Raw genomic sequence first — 21,609 nt, forward strand, 5'->3', positions numbered from 1 at the left:
GCTTGTAGTCTGTGATATTCTTCCACAATGTCTGTGCTAGTGCTTGATAATATTTATAGCTAGCATAAATTAAACTAGGGCCCAAACTGTTTTCTGGACTGTGACTTTTAAAAGCCTGTCAGATGTTTGTGCAACAAATTAAAGATGTAAGAATCTCAGTATTATGAGAGATCAATCCTCAGCAACGACCTGCTCCTCCGCACCCATTAGTACGTTTAAAACAAAGCAGGCTTAGGAAGGTACATTTTGAAAGAGAAATAACATTTTTAATTGCGCTGCAAATTGAATGAAAAACTAATTCCACTTGCCCTAAACTAGTTTGCAGTGTCAGTTGCCATCCAACCTGTAATGAGTTGTCTAGACTCTCAGTAAAAATGAATAGCCAGCGGGTCGTTCAATAAATGGAATATATTAAAAACGGAACAAGAGACATAAGGACAAGAATTGTGAGTGGACTTGTACAATTACGCTGTTATACTGAAGCACAGAGAATGTTTTATGATTTATTTCCATATTCTGGCTACTTTTAGGTAATCCCTTGCCTTTTCTTGACTTTTAAGCTTAAATCCTTCACCTAAGGGTAGTAGTTTTCAAAGTTCAAGCTAAGTTAAATAAAGCGATTTTTTTGGTGTTGATTGCTAATTCGCCAAAAAGTTGATTCACAAACATTAACATTAAATACAGTTTATTCAGTCCTTTGCATCTGAGAGAAAATCTGAAGCGAACATTTGAATGGGGGAGAAAGCCAGAGAACTAGAATGAATGAATGAATGAATGAATGTCCACAAAGAAAAGTCATAATGCTGCCCTCTGTTGGTTCCATTCAAAGCTGAGTGACAAATACTTGACCTACCAACATCAAACTATGCTCCAGTTTTACCACTGAGAACATTTTAGCTGAGGCAAGTTTTGATTTTCATGTTAAATATTAATCATAGTTTTTTCCCCCTGCTGATTGTAACGACGTTAGTTGGTCAAGGTCAAGTCAAAGGTCAAGTTCAATCAAATCAAAGTTCATGTTTTTCTTCCTACGCTGCTATCTGTTCATGAATTTTCACTGTTGTATTCATCAGTGGTGAAATCTGTCTGTGTCAGTTACGACAGTGGTCAAATTTGACAGCCATCATGTTTAACACGTCCAAGTGGCAAGGCTTCAAATTTGATTTAATCACTTAAAAAATGTTAATATTTTTACAGTTATAGAAACATTTCAGTGCAGTGTCATTATATTTTCTTTAAGCTAACACATTGTGCTCAACTCAACTATTGATGAGGAAAAAAATGTAGGGAATCCAAACACAAAAACTGTTCCAGCATTTAATAATAAAGTACAGCTGCTGTTGATCCAAGGTTTAGACCATAGAGGAGAATGTGATTGGTCCTTTGCAAGCCAGTATACAAATTTAGTCAAATCTGATTCAACTGTTGTGCTCTGAGACCTTTTTGTATCCTAACCAACTTTGAAACACTAAGATAGTGAGAGACTTCATTTTAACTGTTTTTACTATCTTAAAAATGACAAATGCTATTAGCCTGCTCTATAATAGTGAACCCATTCTAAATGCTTTATGTTGAAGAGGTTTTGCTCGGTTGTTTCTGTAAATCTTTGTTGCTCGTGTAGTAATGCTGCCTTCAATTGAATGTACTTTCAGGGACCAAAGAAAGAGGAGAAACTGAAGCTTCTGTGAGCGACTGCACATAAATTCCATCAACAATTCCTTAACCAACCAATCTGTGAGTAACAAGGATTTTACTACAGTGAAAGAGGTAGGAACAGGTTAATTTAAAGGTCCAAGTCCCTTCAGAGGAGAGCGAAACCAATAAAACTGAAAAGGAATAAGCTCGAAAAGGATTCTGCAATAATTCTTCCCGATAGCCCAGCAGAAATAGTTTCTAAACAAGCAGGCAATTATTTTGTATTGGCTCCTATATTTGTATGAGTCCAGAGAGGGGAGTTGGGCAATAGAGGGTTTGTTTGCACCCCCCAAAAATAAAATTAACGATTGAAACTGTGAGGCCTGGAGAGGGAAATCCTAACTGGGATATCCTATGTATATGCAAGGATGCAAAATTGTAAAGAAACACAAGCCACCTAAAACAGAAAATGAGCCAACCACCTTTTCCTCGGCAGATAAAAAGGAGAAAGTGATTAGGCAGAGAGCTGTGGATCATTGTTGAGAATGCAGCATCTGGCCAGATTTTGCTATCTTATCAGGCACCAGCCTTGCAGATAAGGTGTTCCCAAATAGCAAGTCAGACCAGAGTATCCTGGGCAACTTCAATAACAAGTGCTTCTTTTACTTCTCTGCCCGGGTTAAAATCTCAGCCACATCCCGATGAGAAAACCAGCAAAACTGCTAAAAGAAGGGGAGGGGAGAATCTGACAAGCTCGACACACCCACGCCAGCAGGCCTGTATCCCTTCCTACGACCCACACCCCGCACAGATAGTCAGTGGCAGCTCACTGAATATGCAGCTGCTCTGAATCCTATAAGCAGGTCAGAAATCCACTCCCAAAATCCACTCAAAGTGCCCAGCGGACACAGACGGGTCAGAAACGCAGCAAACAAAGATCCATGCAAAAATACAAAAGAGTCAGGTCAAGGATCAGACATCAGCTGAGCAAATACTCGTAGGAATGTCAGGAGGTATTAAGCCTGAAACGAGTGCAGGAGCAAAGAAAAGGTGATAAAGATGAGACCGTAATGAGAATTGGGTATGAACAGGTAAATTCTCCCACAGTGAGAGGGCTAAGAAATCATATCAAGTATATTCTCAATCACTATATTTTTAAATCTTATTTTTGTGTTATTGCATTTTTCCATATTAATATTTTAATCCAGGTATTATTACGGGTACAATTAAGGAAAATGTTTGTGTAATTGTATTGTATTTTTTATTTTATCATTGCACTCTGCATGCATTTTAAAATATAAGCATGGGAACAAGCTTCTCAAATTAAAATGAACTGTGAACAATGAATATCCTATTCTTCAACAACAACTGCAAAAATAAATATATTTCTAAATCTGAATATTTTTGTTCTCGCCGTGGCAACAATAAAGGGCATGTCCGGTACATGCTAAGCACTTAATGCCACAACTGAAACAAAATGTTTTCTAGGCTGAATCCTCCCTGCACGTGTCACTGGTTGAGTCACGGCAATCAAGCAAAGTATCTGAATCACTGTTCACACGGACGTTTAGTTTAGGATCCTAAAATGACACAATTTACACTTTACTATGAATATTAATAGCAGAAAAACGAGATTGATTGTCGGCGTGCAAACCAGCATATTAAGGCCGGTGACGCTGTTCCTACGGTGTTCCTGGTTAATGTAGGTCAAAGCAGTGACGGAAGGGTGTCCTCCGTTGAACCCGCGGTATTAAACCTCATCCACAGTCCTGCAGATGGCGCGCACAGTCAACCGAGTGCCCTCGGTGCTCACCACGGTGCTCACACAACAATATCCGTATGGAGCCTACCCAGCTTGAGAGATGGCGATTGTCTGAGGCGACACCTCTGTCTCCCTGTACAGCTGGAGGGAGGCTGTGAAAGCAAAGTTCAAGAGTGCAGCGGGGTTTTTTTTTAAAGAAAAGGAGAGTTTTTCACACCCATTACGCGCAGCAGCTCAGGAGGCAGGACAGTTTATCAGACGGGTTGATCGAGTAACCTTAGTTGACCTCTTTGTCAGTAAAAGCCTGCCTTTCAAGGTGCAGAGCTGCTTACACTTAACGCCCTCCACCCAGTACACTACATACAATTCACAGCCATGAGTGATATACTGAAAGCATCTATTAAACACGACCCTCAGCATGGCTCATTATTCTGATCTGAACTACAGACAAGCGTGTGCGCACACACGCACACCTGTCACTGTCTAGACAGGGAGGGGGCATTAAGGCGGTGGGTGTGGGGGGGGATCCCCACATGACCCATTACTGCTTTATTCTATACCAGCCAGAATATATCTCAAGGCGCTGGATAATGACACAAAAAATCAACAACAACAGGAGAAAAAGCCAATCGCTCCACCAAATCTGATTGGCCGGACTGAACCGACACCAAATTTTTTCCCTGCTCACTAACTGGAGGTCAGCTCGGGACGTTAAAAAATAAATAAATGAGAAAATAGAAAATGCGTAGAAAGTAGAAGACACGGCAGACAATCTAGCTTGTTGGTGCCGTCGATGATTGACGGCGCCGCCGTCCAATGAGAAGCCGCGGCGCAGCTGGCTCACTGTACTGGCAGAGGCGGCGTCCAATGCAAAGTTCAGACGCATGATGGACATATAACTGACAATTCCCCTGTCCTTTTGATCCAGACAGGGGATAGATTTGAGAGTTCATTCACATTTGTGAACGCGGATATTTTGAACAGTAGGCGTTGCAGCCCCACAACGAAAAATATATATTTATAGTGAATAAAAAGGTGGGATTAATGGGTGAAGTGAGCGCTCTCACATGGGTGCAACATTCAAACCCGCAGCATTTACAGGTTTCGTTATGCACTATGTCTTCTATTCATAAAAGGATGTGTTGTTGCTCAGGAGAGAACTTAAACACCTCGAGTAGGAGGAACACTACTACTACAACTACTATTACTATAACTCCCACCACTTCCAGAGAGCCATAATGGAGCCGGTTTCGCCGTCCCACCGTGCGCCCTGCGATTGGGGGGCACAACAATGTTGACGGATTTCTGATCCAACCCAAGACAGTGCACTGTTCTTCCAATAGCAGCTTTAAGTGAAAAGGCGTGCCTGCCTCCCTCCCCCCCCCCCCCCCCCCCACCACCCCCACCCCCCTCTCTCTCCACCACCACCACCACCACCCCTCAAAGTACTCGATGTATAGTTAAAAAATGGGAGGGCACACTTGAACCGAGCTGCTCTATGAAGGTAGGCTGCAGCGTGTGTTTATTGATGAGATGAAAAGAAGATGGAAGTGAGAAATGAAACAAAGTAAAGGAACATATTAAAGAAAAAAAACTATACGCGCTTCGTCGGGGGAAAACAGGGGGAGCCGTGGAAACGCTGTCGCCACTTTTTGAACGAGCTTCGAAGTGCGGGTAAGAAATTGAGAAAAGTAGGAGAAGGGACGGGTCTTTGCATTATCTATAGGCTGACGCTGTTATTAAAAGGGAGAGATGAGGGGAATTTCCTTACATCGGGGATTGAAACGTGCTCGTTTGCTTACGGTTGATAATGCATGAAATACCACAGACTTCTATGTTGTACTTCTTGGCTGGTTTTACCATCCTAAATATTACGCGGTGGGCTATATTATCGGAAACTTCACCCCGTAGAGGATCTCAGACGTTCAATAAATGTGACGCCAGTGTGTGTGGAATGATATGCAACGAGTCCTTCGTGTTTAAAGGGGGGTGCTCAGTTTTTTTGGGCTGCCAGGGGTTTTTGTTGTCCATTTATATTCGAGTACAAAAACGCGCTGCCCTGGCATGACGCAAGTTTCCCATCTGTCACTATTCTCAAACATGCCCCTTTACCTTTAGCCCTTCACTTTCGGATTTGCCCGTGCAGAGCCGGACAGGCGACACTTGAGAACAATACTGTGGTCAAACTGTGCTCGCAGGTCTGTTTCTCTCAATCAGCGAAAGCCTCAGCGATGCCTGCTCACATTTTACACACTGTGAGCCCCGGAACAACTGTGGCAGCCGACGTGCGCATTTGGCTTTTAGGTCAGTTATTTGAATAAGAGGAAACGCGTTTCCTTATTGTAATTAACCACCGTATCACACTCTTAGTTGAGAAAAAAAGCCCCCAATTTCTTAAATACATTTCAGTTTGTTGAAGTTGCCGGAAAGATGGTTTCGAAGCCTGAAATCAATCATTATAGCGAGCGGCTCACACAGCCAGCGCGTATAGTCAGACAGATGTCTAGCCTACATTTTTTTAATGCATTAATATGAATACGGATTTATGAGATGGGGTTAAGCTCAGCAGAGCAAGGAGGAAGGCGGGCTAATATTTTGTCGTGGGGTGAAACAATATACTGCAGGTTCAGTTTCTGAGAGAAATCTGAACTAGATCCATCCAGTGGGACTCCGGTCTTTGATTTTGGTGCCACGCTTCGCCAAAAATGAATGAACACGTAAAAAAAAATCGTCGCAATCCGCTTTTATTTATAGCCTACAGTATGTGAAGAAAAAATGTGTTTACGGTCTGATGATGTTATGGCAAAAGGGTGGCCTAGATATGAGGACGTGCTCTGGTGTAATTAAAGTTGCAAGAGACGCTTCCTGTGCGCCTTTTTGAGACGTTTTTGTTGCAAAATATTCAGGCAACCCGTGATTCATTTGCTGCCGCTTATTAGAGGACAGTATAGGAGGCACTTCACCACTTGGATAAAAGTTAAAATACGTTGAGTGTTAAGGATAATAAAAATGAATGGAGCAGCGACTCCCCAAAATTCTCTGAAGGGGGCCATTGGGGGAGTTGAGCCGGAGCAACATGTCAGTCTTGTTCTTTAGGGCTCTGTCCACCCGTGCGCGCCTCTGTGTGTGTGTGTGTGTGTGTGTGTGTGTGTGTGTGTGTGTGTGTGTGGCTGAGAGAGGGGGACAGAGACACGAGAGCATGTGTGTGTGTATGTGTGTGGCAAACAGATGTTGACCCAAGGCGCTTGGCTTTGTCAGATAAAGAGAGTAATACAGCATGTTCTCGTGTCTATTATAAGCGCCAGTTATAGTTTGTACAGTACGACACGTTCTGTGCATGATTAGTAGACGCGGGCTCGTCTGTAGCCCCAGAAGTTCCACGCAGGTAAAACGCTGTGATATTACTCATGTCTCAGGTCGGTTTTGGTTTGGTCACTGAAGCTGTTTCCGTGAGAAGACGCGAGTGGCCAAAAACAAGTAGGCCGGACCCGGGTTTGACACGGGAGTAGGGTGGTGGTGGTGTGGAGGGTTGTTGGAGGGGGGCTGCATGAGAGCGCAGCGCTGCGTCCAGCTCCCTCCAGCGTAGACACGGTCTGTGGGTTTGCACCTGTGTGTGAGTGTGTGTGTGTGTGTGTGTGTGTGTGTGTGTGTGTGTGTGTGTGTGTGTGTGTGCATGAGAGAGGTTTTTACCATATAATTGTGCGTTCATCCTTTTTTTTTCTTCTTTTGTTGTGATCACTCCCCCTCCCTTCCCTTCATTCACAATATGTCCCCCACAACGTAAATGAGTTATAATCCTATAGGATCCCTTACGTAATTGATGGCTTCACTGGATCATTTGTTTTTTGAATGGGCACATTTGGAGGAGCAGAGCCTGCAGCCTGGTGTAGCAGAAATGCCACATTTCACCTTGTTGTAAGTCATACTTAGAAATCTTTCTTTGCACCAGAATGATTGACAGGCTGCATGTGGGTGAGCCAAGTGAAATGTACATTGTCACAAAGTATAAACTGGATTGAATCCCCCTCATGTGAAGAGAATGAACTTAATACCTGTATTTTTGGACATTTTATTGTTTGGTAAATTGGAGAGTCCTTGTTCTGTGTGTGTAAGTGAGCTCTCACCACAGCTTAATGTCAAAAACTCTTGTTATATCAACACAGAGGTGTACACTAGCTGCTGAAAGAGAGACAGCCATTATGTGCCCTGGGTGTGTGTGTGTGTGTGTGTTGTCCTCCAGAGTATCAGGTGCCCAGTTTCATCTCTGTTAAGTCGTTAATGAGTATTTATATGTATATATTCCACATGTGCATTAATATGCACAGTGTTTGAGCCATCGCCATTTGCCCGCTTTCTGTGTCACTGCTAAAACCCACCCATGACTAATGAATATTTAAGAGCATGTCTGCAGACGAAGGAAACTCATTATTATATGAAGGAGACCCAGCAGATAAACTGTAGACCTGCTCAGATGAAAGCAAGGGGAGGGGAGAGAGGAGAGAGAGGTGTTCTGTTAATCCACACGCAGCAATCAATCCCAATTTTCTTTTGGCTTCACCATCCTTCACTCTTGCTCTGCAGCTTGTCACCTTCTCTTCACATTCTGCAATGTATTGTCGACCAACCGACCAACACAAGCGGGCGCCTGTAGCATTCAGTTTTCAAAATGTTTCCAGCTGACTTATTCACTCCTTCACACGTTGCCTCCCACCTGATTATTTGGGTTTAGTCAAGTGAAAATGTTTAAGGGTACCAGGCTGCGCTAATGTAATGGGCGCTTTTTTGGAAAACACATATCACAAAAAAACAATCATCTTGTACTGTACATGCGCACAGATGGCAGGTCAGTATTCCAAATAATTTTGAAGCACAGTAGAGGAACTGCTGCCCAAATAGAGACATCTCTGTGAAGCCTCCGCAATGCCACATTTACTGGTAGTTGTTCCCACACCGACCATTTTCACCAGGCTTTCACCAGGTAATCCTGTTGGCCAGTAACTTACATAACTGAGTGTGTAAATATATGTTCATGCTAATGTTTCAATTCAGCTCTCTAGAAAAGTAGTCAGGCTTTATGGACAGTATGTAGTGGGAAGGACGGAAGGTGTGGGAGAGAGAGCATGTAATATTGGTCATGAGTGGAATTCACATTAATCCACTCAATCTTGCAGTGCTGCTTATTTTGCCATGTATGTAATTTAAAGGAATTGTAGTTTTATATTAAAGTGTAAGAAAATACAGGAAGTTTAAATTTGGATGCAAATTTAAGCATATATGGAGCAGCTTTATAATAATAATAAAATAATTTAAATATCTGCTCGTAGAACAGGTGAAGCTTTACAGAATAAATCAAATTAATTTTGTAATTTATAATTCCAAGTAGAGTATTTTACCATCTTATGACAAGAAATGTTAAAATAAAAATATGCACTCGAGTCCATCCTGGCACTTCCTCTACCCTAGTTGAACATATTTTGGCAGCCATTTTGGGAATGCAGTTGAAATCCATCGATATAACGAGCCACTTTGTGGATTACGTCCAGAATGGCACAGTCAGTGCTTGTTAACTGCTTGGCCTTGTTGTCTCAGACAGTGTTTACCCCCCCCTCCTCCCTTCCCCTTTTTTTTCTCCTTTTTTTTTTTTTTTTCTTTCTTTTTTTTTTTTTAAGTTTGTTTCGGTATGATACTCGTTAGAGGAATATTCCCCCATGAAGCAAAACTAATCTTTGACGTGATTGCCAACACAGACTGTTTTCAGGTGCACATCTAAAAGTTAATGATAAGTCACATAATTAACTACAGAAACGCCTTAAAGCCTTTTAATAGACTTTGAGCTCAAAGATTTGTTTTTTTGTTTAGAAAGAACACATATAGTTTCTCACCTGATGTTTACTGCCAAAACTGCTGTTTTACAGCAACTGCAGCTGTAATACTGTATTTGAGTCCCCAGTTACCATAGCAACTTAAAAAAACCTTTAAAGCTGTAGAGAGGTCTTTAATTATTTTATATCAAACATATGTTCATTTATTTTCTCTTATCTCTCAATCATATAATGAAATTAGTGACCGCTTGCTAAACTCCTCCTTTGTGAATAGTTACCATATCTGCAAACTGGAGATTATTGGCAGGCTAACTGCCTCCTGGCTAACTGGCTTGGATCCTTCTACCCACAAAGCACCTTTTTCACACATAACATGCTTCTCCTCACGTTATATTATTATTTTTTTTGTTCTTGGAAATACTAATAACACAATTGCAAAAACCTGTTGAGAATCCATACAGGCTTCCTTTGTAATTAAGGAGAGTTTATGCAACATAAAAATGAGTCCTGATGGTTTCCTTCCAGCTGTAAGGCAAGGAGAGAGAATAATATGTATGTTTAAGGGGAGGAAAATGTCTTGTTTTTTAGTGAGGGGATCATTTTATTAGGATAAAAAACATTTTTGGAATAAAACTGAAGGTTTTTTTATTTTGCAACCATTATTATGTATTCATATTGCCTAAAGAAAACTTCCAGAGCCTCTATATTTCACATTAACTGGCTCAATTTATCAATTCACTGAGCAGGAATTCTTAAAATTCTCCCCCCCCTTTTGATTTGAATGGTATTGAGAATCTAAAAAGCTGTTGATGAAAATAACTTTCATAAAACTCTGCTCCTGTCACAGCCCAGTGACTTTCAGAGCACGCAGCATGCAGGAAAAAAACAAAAAAAACGGACAAACGAAAAATCTTTAAGGCATGTTTTCCACTTTTCAAAGGACTTTTGTTTTGGAATCTCCCCTCCCTGCAAGTATCACAGGAATGCGTAATGAAAGCACACATTGAGACTGAATAAGTATCTGCGAATGTGCCATGTTGTTGTCAGGAAGCTTTTGTTCGGATATAAAACTTTATAAAAGTCTTATGAAACACAGTTAATGCCTTCATGTTCCCAGATACTGTAGCTTGATGGTAAATGCAACACGGTTTTACTGTTGAATATTCCCAAAATATGTATACATAAACATAAAATTAACATTCCAAACAGTTCATCACACACTCGCCCCAGGACGAGCCTGTTATACATTTGGTACAGCACCAGAATTTATGGACTCTTGTACAGTGTCCTCAAGGTAATTGCAACATTTTTTTATAATGGCCTAATGATAAAGTAATCTGCATGTGTGTGAGTGAACAAAGCTTTCAGCATTTTCAGGATGAATTTAGTTAGAGTCCATGATTTTAATCCATATGTACAGTTGTTGTTTGATACATCGACAGTACGTACAGTACAAACAGATTGCAGTTGTGGGTGTGACCATGTGTTTCCATTACCTTTGCTGAAATTGCTAACAGATTCTTGATTCATGCCTCTTTATATCTGCAGTGCTGGTTTTAAAGCTTTTGATTTGTTTGGTGCTATAAGATCCAAATATAATGCAACAACTTTACCAGAAGTACTTGTACAACTAGCACAAAAGTTTGTCTTATTTTTTTTTAGATTTTTGCCAAGTCAAAATCTTAATAGAAACGTGTTGTTTTTGTAATAATATATGTTTTAATCCTGGACAAAACTACCTTACTTTCATCAGCAGGAAAGAAACAAGCATTTAAAGCTAATTTGTATTCTCTCTCTTTGAACACACACGCAGGCCCAGGCATTCAACTGATGTGAAAAATGTATCCTGGATTCTAATAGCGAAGTTGTATGTTTGCCAAGGTGCATGTGTGTCCTCAGTTCACCCTGCTGCCCATATGGTTTTCTACAAGTCATGGTGAGATCACTGCCTAGCTGAACGGGGGAAAAGTATCTGAAGAGGGTTTAAGAACGTTTTTTAAAAAAGGAACAGAGTCTTCAGTAACTTTTTAAACTATTATACAGACAATAAGTGCTGTATATTCTCTCCTTCCATCTTGGCTCCAGGAAGACTTTTTAAGCCTCACGCTAGTAAACAGCAGCCGCAGCAGCCAAAATGTTAAGATTGTGCACAATCCAGGTACATCGGTATGTACTTTGCCATGTGTAAACTCAGAGGGAATTATTTACACAATAGTATTTGTGTTGTGGTTTTACCTCAAAATGAAGATTATTGGAAGTATTTTCACAGAATGTAAAACTTTTTTTTTTCCCTTTTTATCGAGTAAGTCATTAGTCTTTTGAAATACAGCTTCAGGGAATTGCTATCAGACATTTTGTCTTTTGAAAGAAATTCTTCTACAAGTAATTTTCATTTTACATTTTCATTTTTTAAAACCATGAAAGTGAAAGGAATATCTGCTCGGTACAGCCTGCATAGTTTATTGCCCCGAAATTGACCTTGATGAAGACAGATTTCAAAATAGATTCCAGTAGCTGGAAAATCAGCTAGAAACCCAATGTTTAATCTTCTTATACTGTGTTCGACTGTTAGGACGAGTGTGTAACCTGTTCGGCAACAAACACATGACAGAGCTATTTTCAGTTTAATTAAAGTTGCCCAGCTTGTTTCACAACACTTTGAGAATTTATAAGTGATAAAGAGGAAAAAAAAACAACTGAATCTGATCATCCTGGTAGCATCAGCTCTGAGTTATAGACACCTGTGTTACATTTTCTGCACAGATGCAGTCCATGTGTCAGGCTCCATGAGATGTTAAGGTGGTTAGTACAGCGATGTAATAGTTGTCATTTGTGGCAGCGGTGGTGCTGTGTTTTTCCCTTACAGTAAAAGACCTTGTTGCAGCTGCTGTGTAAACTAACATTAAGATTGCTTTTCTTTTATATGTTGTATGAATAGGTTAAATGGCATGAATGCATTTTAAACAAAATGTCTTTTGGGGCCTTTGAGTGTAGCAGGCTCCGCTGTTGGTTACTGTATTGACGTCCATTCACTCACTTATTCATTAATTTGATTTCTTTTAAATTCTTACACGTGTTCAGAGACCGTCCAGCATATCAAGACATGCATTTAAAGGAAGGCAGGGCAACACGCTGGGCAGGTTGCTTAACTAACTCACAGACAGACACACAGAAGTAACAGGAGCTAGTCATTAAAGGTTTACTTTAAGTTAACATAAAACCCAGTGTTGCACAAAGATCACCGAAAAAACACATCCATCAGCCTTAAAATGTCAGTACAAATGACTTTATGATAGGACCTGCTGAAAATACTCACGGCCATGTGGTATGATTTTTATAGTAGTGATACCAGAAACAGCTGATGAGCTTGGGTTACACTCTGGGGGCGTACGAGCTATAGATTGTTACCATCAAAGATAATAATTCAGCTACACCTAAACAGACCGCACCGACCAACGATTCATGTGCATTAGCGAGGCCAAAAGGCCACATGATTATCATAAACGGCGCTGAAGGCGTGATCGTGTAATCTCTCTACTCCGTGCTGCGAGGTGACTATGTAGTGACTCCTCTCTCTGTGTGCACACATCACAGACGACTACACTAATATTTACCATTCATTATTCGGCAGTACATCAGTCAAGAAACTGTTGTGATGGCCAGCAGTCAAATACCTGGTGATATTGGTGGTATCCTGATGCTACTGTGATACATTGCAAAGCAGCTAACAATGCTAGCCAGGTAGCGCACAAACCAACTAGGCCTTGATTTTATTACTGTCAGCTAGACTAGCTTTTCTCCATAGAATATGTAAAAAATATAAATTGTACTTAATTGTCCAGTAGGTTCAGCACCATCATGTAAATCTGTTTAAATCAGTATTCATTCATTCATAGGTTTACTTCTTAAAATGTCTTTGATCTCGTAGGAGAGACATAAAAAAAAAAGAGCTAGCGGCAGCTTACATGAAAAACACAACCCAACAGGCATTAATAGTCAAAGGTTTGGACACAGTTTCTCATTCAAATGAAAGGGAAGGCGTGTCCAAACGTTTGAATGTCTTTGAGTAAAGAATAATATGTGATCAGTATAAGTGGTATGTGCACACACAACTTTTTATGCACTTGAACAAGTATAACTACAACAACCGGTGGCCTCAGCATACTTTTTACTAGTAGTCACTCCTCAGCTTCTTAAGAAATACACAAGAATTATGGGTAATAAAAGGAGGCTGTGCATATGAGGAAACCTGTCTGCAAAGGTAACTTACAACATCATTTTTCACCACAAAGCACAAGCCTTAAATATATATTTTTAAATGCCTTTTAGCAGAGAATGTCATCTGGATTAAAAATATGACACATCATTTTTTTCTGTTTCTGCTTCGAGTGTTAATGCCAGCAAACCATGAAAGCTGAATAAGTATTGATGAATGTTGTGGGGCTCATACAAAACTCTTAAGCAGTATTTCGTGTTATAAATCAAAGTTTAAATAAATTATTGTAACTTCATCTGTGTTCATCAGTTTTTAGGGCTGCTGTTGGTGAGTGAATTTATCTTTACTGAGTAACAGTGTGTGTTACTCACAGTATTCTTTTGAATAGTAGAAATTCAAGACAAATAATGCTGATTTTAGCTAGTACTTTCTATAGATTGCTGATCTTATTATGTGAAACCCCGTTTTCATGGGACTGGTGGCTTATCTGCATGTCCTGTGTACTGCTCTGTATATTGGAAGCATTTCAAATCAGCTCAAATTTCCAAATAACATCCAGTCTTCTTCTCTGAGTTTGGTTTTACTACAGTGTCATTGACACGATACTAAAACAGGGGGAAATCTTGAGTTTTTGGCCTTTCTTTCATTTCTTGTGAAATTCTGTAGCTGGCTTGCTTAACAAGTTTGTTTTGCAACACAGTATTGTATGGATAAAGTTTCCTAATGTGGTTAGACAGCACCCCCTCCCTGCCGGATTAACAGAAAACCTTACCTTTGTGCCACTTCATGCTAATTTCAAAGTGTTTGAGTACAGTAATGTGGTATGTTAAAGTCATTATATCTAAGTTGTATTGCTCAGCTAGCCTTCAGACTACTGAACAGGAGGTGCGAGCACTTGGTTAAAGTGTGTATAGGGCACTCATGCGGCCGACTGTGTTACAGTGTGTCAGCATTACACTTTTAGATGGGTCATGTGTCAGATGAGCTGATGAAACATATATAATCTGTATTTACTATGCAACAGCTTGACCAACTATAAATACACTGAACAGTGGTAATATCCAAAAGACTGAAAATAAGCACAGAGTATTCATATTCATATTCAGTCATTTGGATTTAATATCTTATTCACCTATTGAGGGAAATCTGTGGTATGTTGAAGATATCGTCGGTTTACCTGAATAATGATTCAGATTTATCTCAGCCTGATGGCATGTGTGTTAATGTTGCCGTAGCTACAAGCTGAAGAAATATGTTACATCATAAAACCTTTTTGCAAAGTCCATTTTTCCTAGTTTCCTCCGCGTCTGTATTAACAGGCAGCATGTTAACAATTTTATTGCACATCTTTTTATTTTTTTTAATTTTTTTTTACAAACCCTTTTAAAAGGCGAGTATTGAGCTCACACGACTCTGGGAGAGGGGTTACTTTGCTGACCCTTGAAGCACAGACCAGCTAACAAAAAGTGCAGGGTTAGGCTGAACTGCTTAAAGCACCCTTGTGTGTTTGTGAAAGTTCAGCTCTATGCTGGACCACCTCGGCACTGGCTCGTGCAGTGTTGTGCAGCTGCAGATGAAACACATAACACACAGAACTTTAGCTTTTTTTAAGCTTTTCCTTTTCTGACTATCTTACAGTATATATTCAGTTTAAATAGCAAGACATGCCATATTGTAAGACTGTAGAGAAGTAATGTGTGTGTGTGTGTGTGTGTGTGTGTGTGTGTGTGTGTGTGTGTGTGTGTGTGTGTGTGTGTGTGTGTGTGTGTGTGTGTGTGTGTGTGTGTGGGACACACTCTTACTATAACAATACATATGAAACTCAACTATTTGTAAGGCTCATTTGAACATCTTTTATTTCTGTTCTTCTTTTTTTACTTTTAAGTACAGCACGTGTGAGAGAGAGAGAGAGTGTGGTTTCATTCTGTTTGGTGTCTCTAGTGACAAATATAGTATACATTTAACCTAAACATATCCAGAAGCTGTGCAGTTGTCTACATTGTACAAGGACAGCACAGTTAGCAGACCTCTCACATTATCCTCTCATAATTCAGCACAAAGCATCTTTGTTCTGATTTATCTCTCAAGGACAGAAAGTCAGTGGACACTTTGTTTTCTTACGGTGATATAAAGGTGCAATATCCCCTCTATACTACACAGTCCACTTGTTGAGCTCTTGCTTGCTTATATACTGTGGAAGCAGACAAACTGATTTTCTTGCTAGAACAGAGTTTATTAATCACTCTTTATTGTGATACACTGGAAATAAACAGAGAAGCCCTGTACGAGCATCTACGTAGGTTCATGAAGATCTCTTAATGGCCCGTGAGGTCCTTTTTTGGAGAGGCAAAATGTCCTCGACGTGTGTAGTAGCTGTAGAGAGGCATTTGCTGCGGACACTTGTGTCTAAATGATAACTGTTGAATTTAGCATTATCTGCTTCGGGGGTTAGAGGTGTTTTGGAGACTATCATATGAGTAGTCAGATGGTTCTTTTTGGTCAAATGCTCATTAACAAAAGCACAGCCATTTGCCAATTCTGAGATATTTGATGAAAGCGTCCTTTTCCATCACCAAAGTGAGATACTGTCTTTATTATTTTAATGGCCATCAGGCAACGGCAGCTTGTTTTTCCCTCCTGTGCTCTTCATAAAACACAGTATGGAATCTACTGATTGCACTAATTCATGTTTGTGTTTACTGAAAAAGAGTATATTAGGAGTAGATTATCCTCCCATCTGTAACTGGACAATGGATGTGCTATGGATAGCGGCTGGTTGTAGGCGTGTTAGTTTTTTGGGTTTTTTTTAAAATATATTTTTTGGGCATTTTTGCCTATTATAAAGAGTGTGGAGAGATGACAGAAATGGAAGGGAGTGAGTGATGGAGGGGTGACATGCGTCCTAAACCAGAAGGCTACCGGGGCGTGCCTGGTTGTACATGTGTTCTTGACAGAAAATGACAAAGTTGAACAAGCTGTCCTGTCTAAAAAAAAGGAAAAGAAAATCGTTTTACTTTTCTGCACTTGTATAATGATATTTTAGTGTTTATTGTTGTTTGTTTGCTTGAGGAATTTATTTGAAAGCTCCACATCCTGTCACATATTAATGGCTTACTGTTGGTCTCGATGTCTTAACTAGAGCCCGACTGATATATCGGTCTGTCAATATGATTGGCTGATATATGTGCCGATATACACACACAAACACACATATATATGTTTGTATGTATGTATTAATATACATGTATATGTATATGTATATACATATACATGTATATGTGTGTATGTGTGTGTGTGTGTGTATGTATGTATATGTGTGTGTATGTATATATATATATACTTTTATTTTAAAATGTATTTTATATTTAATCCTTTTTTAATTATATTCAAACATGTTTTTTTGTTGTGTGAGTTTTTAAATCATAGTTATTTATAATTATTAAATTCCCAGTTTACTATTTCAGTGTACTGATAACTGTATACTAGAAAGTTTGATTACCACATTTCAAGGATCATTGCGACAAATGTGTGTATATGTATTCATTCTGTGTATATATAAAATTATCGGCCAATATGTTGATATCAGATTTTCTTTATACCTAATATCAGTATCGGTATCAGTATCAGTCGAACCCTCTTCTCAACACGTTAATCAGCCGTGCTATTTCAGATGTTTCAGTTGTGGTAGAAGTTAACATAAAAAGCCAGATTGAGTCTAAGAGACCGTAAAGAGTTAACACCAGTTCCAGTAAATATATAATAAACAGTACTGCATGAATGTTATACAGTTATTCAAGAAACCTTAACTGAACAGCGGTCGGTAAGTCACAAACTGTTACTCAGTCATTACTTCACAACGCTTTGACCAAGTAAAAGTGTGATCACGGAAGAAAAAAACTGCTGCTGTGGTTTAGTGGAATTATATTTTCTCTGTCCTTAAACGAACCCGAAAGAATCACTGAACGTAAGCCTGTGTTGTAGGTGAAGAGCCAGTTCAAAGGTCAGACAGAGGTTTCGTGTTGTAATTGTCCGTTAAACGCTTTGCACAAATATAATTTAAACACGCTCTAATTATCATGAGACATTTGGAAATGTTTCAGAAATACCTCACCGGTGATGTTGTAACACACTATATAGTTTCAGTCAAGGAAGGAGGGAAATGTTCCACAGCAATCGGAAAATCTTGGCTCAACTTGACAACAGCTTACGTGCGCTTGATGAGTTTTAGTGACTGCTGTGAAGGCAAATCAATTAAATGTTGAGAACGAGAGGTGTTTCCTGCTACATCTGCTGAAGTGTGTATTATTTAGGTGCATTAGATACCTTACCTGTTAATTGCCTCGAAACTCGTTACAGGCAAACTCTCAACTGTAAAAAGAGACAGAGAGCTTTAAATGACTCTGACTTAATCAGCCAACAGAACATTGTTGGCTGAAGATGAATATTAAGTTACCTACTGTAAAAGAATCACTTTTAATTGTGCCGGTCAAAAGGAGCTGAGGCACTGTAGCGTTAGCTGGGGTTTATATTGTTGTTATTTTTCTCTTTTTAAAAAAAAGAAAGTTTGAGATGTTGACTGATTACAGTTAGTTATAACTGTATTGTTTTGTCAGAGGAGTGAAAAATGAACAAACTGTGTCTTTATTGAACACATCTTCAATTATCACTTGTCAGATCAACCCTTCATCACTCGATTATCGCCTCAAATTTGCCACATTTACATTGTGCACTAAATTACATTAGATCACATATCCAAACCATACTATTAAAACATGATTTCTTGTAGTTTATATGCTAATGCAGTTGGGTTAAATGGATGATTGAAATTAATAATTACAATGTCGGGCAGTGATCGTTAAGCAGCAGAGGTTTCAAACAAACTCATAAATTACTATTAATTAGGTGTAACACAAAACACTGTTGATAACTGCGAATCTGCGTCGAATTTATCAACGTGCTGTGTGCACATGCGTGGACTGCAGCTCTTCACAATGCCCCGTGGCCCTTTTGTCTGCACATGTAAATGTACCAAGGGCCTATGCTTATAGTGTGTGCTGTAAGCAGCATTTGCATATTCAAGATGTATATTATACACATGGCTGATACTGCTCCTTTCATAAGCACGCCTCTTATGTCTGTTCTCAACCCCATCCCCCATCCCTCACAATTTCACCCCCCCCCCCCCCCCCCCTCCCCCCTTGATTAACTAATGTCCAATTTGATGCAGCGTATTTCATCAGCTTGTCACCTAATACAGGCAGCTGATTAACCTGAAGTCTGGCTGGTGAAGTTGCAACCCTCATGTCCCTGTCTCCTTCTTTTTTTTTCTCATCCCTCCACACCCCCCTACACCCCCACCCCCTTGCTCCTCCCTCCCCCCGCCCCCCTCAGCCCTCCTCAGTCTTTGTTGTGGCGGCAGCAGCAGAGCATGCATTGCATTGGCGGTCTGAAGCATTGTGTCTGATTTCCAGCAGACAAACTGACCTCTGGGGATTTATTGACAGCAAACTCCACAGAGGCAGACACAGAGCTGGGAGCATGGAGGCAGCCAGGGAGGGGGCGGAGGGGTGGGGGTGGGGGTGGGGGGGGTGTGGGCGCGGGTGCTGGGGAAGATTTGTAGGGAGGGAGGGAGGAAGGAGAGGAGAGGATGAGGGGAGGGGGTACAGACAGAGAGACAGATAGACAGACAGACAGACAGATGGGAGGGAGAGGCGGCGAGAGGAGAGAGTTTCAACGTGATGAAACAGGAAACAGGTAGAGGCGTAAAGAGAAAGAAAGAGATCAGTATGAGGAGGGAGGGGGGAACACCCTAAATTTGGCTTGATTGAAAAATTTTGTTTTTTGGTGGAGCATTAGGATGTGAAAGAAAATGGCCGCCTCCTACAAGGATCTAATTAATTTTGAAGGATCATCAGCCCCTTTAGTCCAAGGCAGGATAGGGGAGGGAGGGAGGGAGGGAGACAGACCCCTGGGCTGATTAGAATTCACTGCAGGTAGGCGCTGGCTGCTGCTCACCCACTGTGTCACGGCTAAAATGGAATCACTGTTGTGAGTGGCAGTCTGGGCAACTGAAGCCTGCTTCCCTTGGCCTGCTCCTTTGTTGCCAGCATTCACCTCACTTTACCCCTCAGGCAGGTGGATTTACATGTCTGGATGGGCGAGGGAAGCCCAAGAGGGTACATATATGTTTGCATTGTCTAACTGAAGCCTCGTTTTAAAAAAAAAGAAAAGAAAAGAAAAGGCCCTGTGGCAGCGGGCTACAGTTGCATCTCAAGCTAGGAAAAAAAAAAAAAAAAGGTCAAATATTTGCCATGGTGATGGATTCCAACATTTTGGCACGTGTGTGTGTAGAGCGATAAAGAGAAGTCTTTAAAATTATTTGTTTTGGCTGCTTTTTTATTTTGACAAAGTCAATTCAGGATACTTTGACTGGCATGAGTTAGGTAAGGGTTACACCTAAAGTAGGTTTGGGTTAGATCTCATTTTTAAGTTATGTAGGTTCATGTTTGGGGTTATATTGAAATCTATAATAAAAGGTGTAAAAGGGGTTCTTTTGGGTGAAGTTTAATCCCAGATTTAGGGGTTAAGTTATGGATTTATCTTTTGTTTTAAAACACATTTTGTGTCTTGATTGAGACAGAAGAACAAATGTGTGTGTCGGTGTATGTTTTCGTGCCAAAGAATGATCCAGCGCAGTATCGAGCAATCGCCCAGCACTGTTAAACACGCTATTACTTGCTTATATTTAATCATCAAATGTGTTAGTTGACAACATTTCAAGAAAACAAGCACGTCTCTCTGTCTGCAGTACTTATCAAAACTGGGGCTTTTGAACACCGTTATCACAGTTCAACTCATGTTTCCTTTCTTGTTTATACAAAACTATACATGCAGTCATTATCTTACATGACATTTTTTAGCTTGTTCATAGTCTAATATGTATTTGTTACCTTGGCACAAAAAAGTATGGCCACCATAGCATGGTGAGAGTCTTTGGAAGAAAAAAGGTCACTTGCTTCAAATCGGTTAGTTTTTATCTGTGAATTTTAACTCACCGTCTCACGAGGCGAAAGGTGTGTTCTCTCAGAGTGCTTGAGATTTGTAAAAGAATAATATGTGTCGACAAAAGCCTACAGGTCTGGTCAAATCCTAGCATGGTTCTGTTCATTTTAAAAACACTTTGGCATTTAATAGAGAACACTCGATGTCAGTGTTGTAGGCAGTGTGACAGCTACTAAAGGTTTTCTATACTCCATTTCCAAAAATATTTAACGTGTCAGATCATACTTGTAATTATGATTTAAACCACAAGTAATGATAAATACTCGCATGGTCTCAACATGCTGAGTCATTTCCACGATACTTTTTCAGCTTTATTGGTTGAAATTTTTGAAGGTGCTATGACCAGTGTGGGACTAATGAGAGAGAAATTGTTTCAGGGACCATGCACTGGTTCACTGGGGTTTTTTTTTCTTTTTCTTCAGAGTGCCTGACCTTAAATGATACCCTGAGTATGTGACTTTAATGTGGCCAGTTTCACATCACTTTGTTTCCAGATTTGTCAAACTTTTACCAACTAATGTGTGTGTACAGTATGAGAGCAATTGTGTAAGGCTGTCTTAGCGTCACCAAACCAGCTCATCACATGCTTAATGTTGTTGAATGCCTTTCTTGTGTTTTTCAATGAATGCCTTGTGTGTTTAATATTTGACCCTTTTCTATTATTACGACTTCGATGTCTTTCCTGTGTCTGTATTAGACATTGTCTTGTTTAATTTGTGCATTCGTGAATGACAAATAACAAAGATATATCCGCTCGCGCACACACACACATACACACACACACACACGCACACACACACACACACACGCACGCACACACACACACACGCACGCACACACACACACACACACACACACACACACACACACACACACTCTCACTCTCTCCCTCTCTCTCTCTCTCTCTCTCTCTCTCTCTCTCTCTCTCTCTCTCTCTCTCTCTCTCTCTCTCTCTCTCTCTCTCTCTCTCTTCCTGGTGAGTGTAATGAGACCTTTTCGAAAATATTGAATCTGCATAAATTAATGTGGAATTTAGATCGTTTTTCTTCGTAAGGGTGTGGTTTTGTTGCCCAGTGACTCAGATAACTGCTGAGAAGAACTCGCTTCAATAC

At 40.2% G+C, this 21,609-nt stretch overlaps 1 protein-coding gene across 2 annotated transcripts in view; it reads left to right on the plus strand.

Annotated features, from left to right (window-relative positions):
* The first annotated feature begins 4,886 nt into the window (after nucleotides 1-4,886).
* Nucleotides 4,887-21,609, plus strand: part of zbtb20 (zinc finger and BTB domain containing 20) — a 33,859-nt gene continuing 17,136 nt past the window's right edge. The window contains exon 1 of one of the 2 annotated variants that reach the window (XM_062433444.1): nucleotides 4,887-4,901. The gene's annotated coding sequence lies outside the window, so the exon portion shown is untranslated. Of the gene's footprint in view, nucleotides 4,902-4,926; nucleotides 5,072-21,609 lie in introns of those variants that run through there. The other variant, XM_062433442.1, reaches the window with a different exon arrangement.

The sequence above is a fragment of the Scomber scombrus genome, chromosome 14 (genome assembly GCF_963691925.1).
Source record: "Scomber scombrus chromosome 14, fScoSco1.1, whole genome shotgun sequence".
Taxonomy (NCBI): Eukaryota; Metazoa; Chordata; class Actinopteri; order Scombriformes; family Scombridae; genus Scomber; species Scomber scombrus.